This window comes from Rhinopithecus bieti, unplaced genomic scaffold (assembly GCF_001698545.2).
Source record: "Rhinopithecus bieti isolate Rb0 unplaced genomic scaffold, ASM169854v2 scaffold_19, whole genome shotgun sequence".
NCBI lineage: Eukaryota > Metazoa > Chordata > Mammalia > Primates > Cercopithecidae > Rhinopithecus > Rhinopithecus bieti.
In genome coordinates this window covers 3,731,959-3,739,887 of record NW_016803360.1, presented here as the reverse complement: position 1 = coordinate 3,739,887, position 7,929 = coordinate 3,731,959, and positions in this window count along the sequence as shown.

The following is a 7,929-nucleotide window of genomic DNA, read 5'->3' as shown; positions in this document are numbered from 1 at the left end:
AAAAAAAAAAAAAAAAAAAAGTATGAAAAAAGGTTGAACTTCATTCATGATAAGAAAATGCAAATTAAAACTACACTGATATATCGTTTATTATTAGATTAGGAAACATTTAAAATATATAACACACTCTATTTGTTAGGCTATGGAAAAACAGGAACTCTCATATGTTGCTAAAGGGAATGCAGCCTTCTTGAGGGGAATTTCACAATACCTAAAAAACTACACATGTATTTACCTTTTGATCAAAGAATCCCACTTTTAGAAATCAACTGTAAAGATATACCCTCGCCAATACAAAAATATAAATGCACAAGGTTATTCATTTCTGCATTGTTTGCATTGAAAATGCCTAAATGCCCACATATAGAATAGTTGAAGCAACTATTCTTCAAAATGGACACGTCTACACACAAAATGGATTTCCCCACAATGTACACAAAAATGGCATATCTACAAAATGGACTACTATGCAGCTATACAAAAGAATGAATAAGATCTGTGGGAAGTAATATAGAGTGATTTCCAGAGAAAATGAAAACATACATTTAACTATTAGCTTGAATGAAAAGAAACACAACAAGAAAAAATCAGAGACTACGATAAAGATATTGGTTGCTACTGGGCATGGTGAGAGTTGGGTAGAAAGTAAAGGGTCATTTCTCTGAATACACCTTCTTTTTATAGATCTGACTTCTGGAACTATATTAATTGTATTAGGTTTTTAGGGCTGTCATAACAAAGTACCACAAACTTAGCAGTGTAAACAGCAGAAATTTGTGGCCTCACAGTTCTGGAGCCTAGAAGTCTGCATCCAGGCACCGACAGGGCCATGCTTCCTCTGAAGGCACTAGGAAGAATGTGTTCCGGGCCTCTGTCTTAGCTTCTGGTAGTTTCCTGGCTCATAGCAGCGCAACTCCAGTTCACATAATGTTCTCCCTGTATGGATGTCTCTGAGCCCAAAGTCTCCCTTTTTATAAGAACACCAGTCACATTGGTGTCCCACCAGTCACACTGGTGTCCCACCAGTCATACTGACCCACCTACTCCAGTATGACCTCATCTTAACTTATTTTATTACAACAGCAGTGACCCTATTTTCAAATAAGGGTGAATCCTGAGATACTGTGGCTTGGGAATTCAATAATGAATTAGGGGATAGGAGGTGGGACGCAATTCAACCCATAATATTACTGTTTCCCACATTCAAATAAATAAATAAATAAAAATGCAAAAACCCACAAAGAAAAGGGGGAATAGCCTAAAACTGAATGCAATTGGAAACAAATAAATTGCCCCACATAAATCAAATGAATACAATAATCACACTCAAGAAGGGAGACAAAATTAACTCAGGCAAATGTTGAACAAAATATCTAGATTACTTGCCTTCAGGCTAAAGGCAAAAATACCTCTAAACAAATTTTGAACTCTAATTAGTAGACCTCTTTTTTTCCCCAGAAATATAGGTTAGTAATTCCAGAACTACTTGTATATTCTAGAATTGAACAAATAAATAAATACACACAATGGTGATATTGGGATCCAGAGTTCTCACTGTTGGAGAAGATAGTGATAAATCTGAAAAGGGGACTAGAATTGTCGATATCAGTGTGACTCATGGCGACATAGGCAAATTGGCACAAATGGATATACATATGTATAGGTCTGTATATGTGTGTGTGTGCCTCTGTGCATGAAACTGCACAGCATATATGGAGACAGAATATGTACAAACAGTAGAGAGACAGAATATATACATATATATATGCATATCTGTGTGTATATATATACAAAGTAGATAGAATATGTACATACAAATATATCTGTGTATATATATACACAGTATATAGAATATATATTCATACACATGTATGTACAGAATATATACATATATGTATGTACATAGACAGAATATATACATATATACACATATATGTACAGAATATATGTATGTATATGTATGTACATATTGCCTCTATATATACTGTGCACAAAGATGCACACACAAATACAGACCTACACATGTATGTACATACATATATATGTATGTATATATGTATGTATATATGTATGTATGTATATATTCTGTCTCTCTCTTCCCCAACTCCATTGACTCCCCCTTTTCCTTCCCACTCAGGTCTGTCCTCTGAGAGTACCTAGAAAAAATGAAATCCCACTAACAATGGGGTTCACCTCTTAGCACTACATCTTGTTTTCCAAATACCATTCTTCACTAAAACAGCCAGGTTTCTCTGAAAAAAAAAAAAAAAGGCTAAGCAGGGGTAGTTTACGGAAAGAATAAAATAAACCTGGGACGTTTCATCATACCAAAGGATAATGAGGACATACCAAAAAGATAAAAGAGCCAGCTCAAAGGGGCTCCCGTTGGCAAAACTAGGGACAATTTGAGTATCAAAATAAAGATAGTAAATTAAAGGATTTTACACTATTAGTAAATTAAACTTCATGAGTCTCGAGTAAAACAAGCAAATTGGGGGACAAGGTAAACTCTTTCTTACAAGGGACTGCCAACTCATACATCTAGAAAGAATGTTGGAATTGTACAAATCAACATTTGCTAGCCAGTATAATCATTGATTCATCTTGTTTAAGGAGTAATGGGCATCCCCACAAGATTTTTCTTTAAATACAAAGGGTAAAATATAGCAGTTGAGAAAACTGCAGAACGCCACATTAGAAAATGGTCAAAGTTAACATTACTAGCAATGGGACTGAACAGCAGCATATACCTTGATATGGTTTGGCTCTGTGTCCCAACCCAAACCTCATCTCGAATTGTAATCCCTGTAATCCCCATGTGTCAAGGGAGCCACCAGGTGGGAGGTGATTAGGTCATGGAGGCCGTTACCTCCATGCTGTTCTCATGATAGTGAGTGAGTTCTCACGAGACGGGATGGTTTTATAAGTGTTTGGAAGTTCTTCCTTCACTCTTCTCTCTCCTGCTGCTTTGTGAAGAAGGTGCTTGCTTCTCCTTCACCTTCTGCCATGATTGTAAGTTTCCTGAGGTCTCCCCAGCCATGTGGAACCACAGTCAATTAAACTTCTTTCCTTTATAAATTACTGAGTCTTGGGTATTTCTTTATAGCAGTGTGAAAATGAACTAATACATACCTCTTACACGATGCACTCAGAAGAGCTCAGCATCACTTCTGCGTCATTCTGCCAAAAGTGAATAATCTGAATCTATTCTTTTTTGGGGGGACAGAGTCTCCCATTGTCTCCTGGGCTGGAGTGCAGTGATGTGATCTCGACTTGCTGCAACTTCTGCCTCCCAGGTTCAAGTCATTCTCCTGCCTCAGCCTCCCAAGCAGCTAGGATTACAGGCGCCTGCCACCACGCCTGGCTAATTTTTTTGTATTTTTAGTAGAAACAGGGTTTCACTATGTTGGCCAGGATGGTCTCAAACTCCCGACCTCATGATCCATCCACCACAGCCTCCCAAAGTGCTGGGATTTTAGGCGTGAGCCACCACGCCTAGCCTCTGAATCTATTCTTGACGGTACATCAGACAAACCCAAACTTAGAGGCATTCTACAAAATCACTGTGCTATACTTTATAAAAATGCCAATATCATGAAATTCAAAGAAAGACTCAGAAAATGTTCCAGATTCAAGAAATCTTTAAAAACATGACAACTTTCTCTTTCAGCAGAAGAGTGCGGGGTGGGGGGGGGTGGTGAAGAACATGACAACTGAATGAAATGCATGATCTGGGATTTTTATTGCTGTAAGAGACATTTTTGAAACATTGACAAAACCTTAACAGGTCTGTAGATTAAATAATAGTATTTGTTTCAACGTTTCGATGTTATTTCAAATAGTATTTGTTTCCATTTTGAAAACTGTACTCTGGTTACATGAGGAATTCCTTGTTTTTAGAAATACACATTAAAGTATTTAGGGGAAAGAGGCTGTCTGCAACTTATTCTTAAGTGGTTCAGAAAAAAATTGAGATGCATGGTATACGTGCACACAAGCACCCACAGATAGTGACTGAGGAAAGGATGAAGCAATTGCAGAAACAGTTGCCATTTTGGGAATCTGGATGAAGGGCTTCTGGGAATTCTTTTTACTATTCTTGCAACTTTTCTGTATGCTTGATATGTCAAAATAGGGAAAAATAAAAAGAAGGGAGAGAAGGGAGAGATGGGGAACCAGACAATTAAGGTGACTTGCCCAAAGTCACACAAAGGAGGCAAAGAAGCTGTCTGGGTCTCAAGCTCACGCTCCTTCCACCTCGTCCCTCCCTCTTTATGATGACACTTCAGTGTTCCTAGTAACATGTGCTGGAAAGCAAATGAGCTGGGCTAGTGGCTGGATTGTTAATTCCTAGAGAACTCGCTTGAACATCCTGTGAATCATACTGGGACTCTAAGGCAGGCAGCACAGGGGCAGGAGTGTGGCTGGTGCTAGAGGCATTCTCCTGGCAATGTGCCTTGCCCTCTAAGAGCTCGGCCAGCTGTCCAAGATACAATGTCTAATAAGTTGCAATTGAGGCTGGCATTCATCTCTCTAAGGACTCTGACCTGGTAGGTGTGACCTGTCCTGGTAGATGTGAGTGCCTACCTCTGGTCAGGAGCAACATCCACACGTGGTCATGATGGTGGCAGTGCCTCAATGGCAGAGGGGTCCTAAGGGACCCAAGAGGAGTGCCTTGACTGAAGCTAGTGGTTTAGAGTAGAGTGACGTGGTTCTGCTTTATGGGTAGACAAGTGTGGCAAAGGCTGGCAAGTCAGCAGGCAGATTTTGATTCAGGTTTGTGCTCCAATGCTAGTTGGGCACCAAAATACCAAAAAAATCCCCAGGCTAAGGAAGGTATTCCCCTTCTGTGCTTCCTATGAGCTTCCATAATAGTACTTGCCATATTATACTGCAGTTGTCAGTATATATGCTTGTCTTGTACACTGGATTCAAGAAGACAGTCTGTGGCATTCACTGAAAAAATATTTATCAAGACTTGCATTGTACCAGGCACTGTTTTAGGTGCTGGGGATACATCAGTGAACTGTTTTTGGGCGAAAATCTGGACCCTCATGGAACGTACTTTCATCATCATATATTTAGCATTTAGCACAGCATCTGGAACATAGCAAGTGCCCAACAATAAGGGAGACAATGCCACTTGGAATGGGCACTTGTGGTGATTTAGAGGAAAGCTGTGGGCATCCAGGGAGTCCCAAGGCTCAACTCGGACACTCCAGAAACTAAGCATAGGTCAGAGGCCTAATTCCAGTCCCCACCCTAGAGACAATGCAGTTTTTAGGTCTGAAATATTTGGGACTGCTTCTGGATCTGAAGGCTGGGTCTGCAGGATGAAATATTTACCACCAGCCAAAAGGAATCAAGAGGGAGGAGACTCAACACATAACATGCTTGCTATAGTTTGCAGGGTTGAATGTCAAGGACAGGAAGGGACATTAGAAAGCATGTGGTTAATCCTCTGTTTTCCAACCCCCAACCCTGCCATCCCCACTTTATTCTTTACTCTTTTTTGAAGAAGCTACTGCCTCTATTTCAACCATACCAGTGATAGGGAACTCACAATTTGCTAACACAAGCATTCCATTTGTAGTAGCTATAATCATTAACAAGTTTCTCCTTAGGTAAAGCCAAAATAAATCTTTGTCTGTCCTGTCTCTGTCATATAAGGCAACTCAAGAATTTGAATTGCTCCAGCCCGGACAACATGGCAAAACCCCATCTTTACCAAAAATACAAAAAATTAGCTAGGCGTGGTGGCATGCACCTGTCATGCCAGCTAATCAGAAGGCTGAGGTGGGAGGATCGCTTCAGCCTGGGAGGCGGAGGCTGCAGTAGGCTGAGATCACACCACTGTACTCCAGTCTGCAAGAGAGAGTGAGACCCCATCTCAACAAAATAAAAATAAAAAAGAATGCAAATTGCACTTTCTTATAATTTGGATATCAGAGGGTCATTCTCTCATATTTGAAGCCTTGTCAAAATCTTGCCTTAAGGAAAATATAAATGCACCTATCTTGTCCTCTTTTCCTTCTGTTACAGTTGAACGTGTTTCCCTTCCTTCATCTGAGGTTAGTGCTTCCACCTGTGCTCTGAATTGCATCCCTTATCACCAGACCTCAGTTCCCAGTCATTTTCAAATCTTGTGGTCACCCTTCTGCCCCCATCACACTATTGGAACTATTTGAGTGAAGATCAAGACCTCCTTCACTACTAAATTCAAGAGATGTTTTCCGTGATCATTGTATTTAACCCTCCACTGCACCGCATCTGGCTCTGCTAACCACTTCCTCACGCTTGACTGCCTTTCCTCCTCCTCCCTGGCAGCTACTCCTCTTCAGCCTCATGGTGGCTTCGCTTCCTTTAGTCATTTATTCTTTGGTTTCCCCAGAATTCTGTCCTAAACTCTCTTCCCATTCTACACCCTCTCCCTAGGTAATTTAATTCACTGTCTTTGCTTTTGCTGTTGTTGGTTCGAGACAGGGTGTTGCTCTGTCACCCCAGCTGGAGTACAGTGGCAAGATCATGGCTCATTGCAGCCTCAACCTCCTGGGCTCAAGTGAGCCTCCTGCCTCAGCTTTCCCAGTAGCTGGGGCCGCTGGGGTGCAGCTAATATTTTTTGGTAGATAGGGGGTCTCACTATGTTGCCCATGATGGTCTCAAACCCCTGGGCTCAAGTGATCTTCCTTCCTTGGCCTCCCAAAGTACTGAGATTATAGGCATGAGCCACCATGCTTTGCTTAACACCAAGCATAACTTGTTACATTACGCTTCTTATGCTTGTAACAAGTATAACAGGTATGAATTATAATTCATAAGTCTCTAGCTCCATCCCAAATTTATTTCTGGGGCTCCAGATCTATTTATGTATCAATTTACTAGACCTCTCTGAGAGAATACCTCCTCCAGGTTCTCAAACTCAAAACTTCTAGGATAGAAGCTTCCTAGGTTCCCTGACAAGAATCTGGGTGTCTTTTTGGAATTTCTCTCTTTCTGCCACATTCCCTATATATCCACTCATCACCAGGCCCTGCCAAGCATGTGACCTAAGCAACTTTTCTTGTCGTTCCCTTGGGTCTAGATCCACTGAGATGAGCTTTGGATTCCTGTAGTAGCCCCCTCACTGCTCATCCCGCTTCTGGTGCTGCTCCTTGTCATCTGGCCTCCTCATTCTGGCCAGAGTAATTATTCAAAATGCAAAGGTGGCTCCACCCCAGACCTACAGGGGCGGCTCTGCCTGGACAAGATGATAAATTGGAAGTACCTTTATAGAAACAGCAAGGCCCTCAAAAGCTTCAGCCTCACTTTCTTCCTTTTTACCATGGCATTCTGTGCTTCAGCCATGCCAAACTACTTCTGGTTTTCCACATTTACCCAACTCTCACTTCTAAGTCTTTGGAAATGCTGTTCTTTCAGTGGGAATAATTATCTACATTCCACCCACTTTCTCTTACCCAGTCCCTTCCTCTATGACTAGGCTGGGTCACTCTGCTTGTTCTCAGCTTGGACATTCTTCAGGAAGATCTCTGTTAACCTGCTCCTCATATGAGACCATGGACAGTACCCCTTCTGTTCATCCGCACAGCTCCCTACTCTTTCCCTATCAATCAAAACTTTTGTCTGTTACACTGGAATTGGCTATATTCCTTACTGCACTTTAACCTGTGTGGGTGGGGTTGAGGGTTGGGGGAGGGAGAGTAAGTGTGTCTTGTACACTGCTGTGTCCCAGAGCCTAGCACAGTATAGCGTCCCTGAAAATAGAAAAGAAAAAAAAAAGTACTTACCAAGTTGAAAAAACAAAAGATACTTACCAAGGTTGGGCATGGTGGCTCATGCCTGTAATCCCAGTACTTCAGGAGGCTGACACAAGAGAATTGCTTGAGCCTGGGAGTTTGAGACCAGCCTGGACAACACAGCAAGACCTCACCT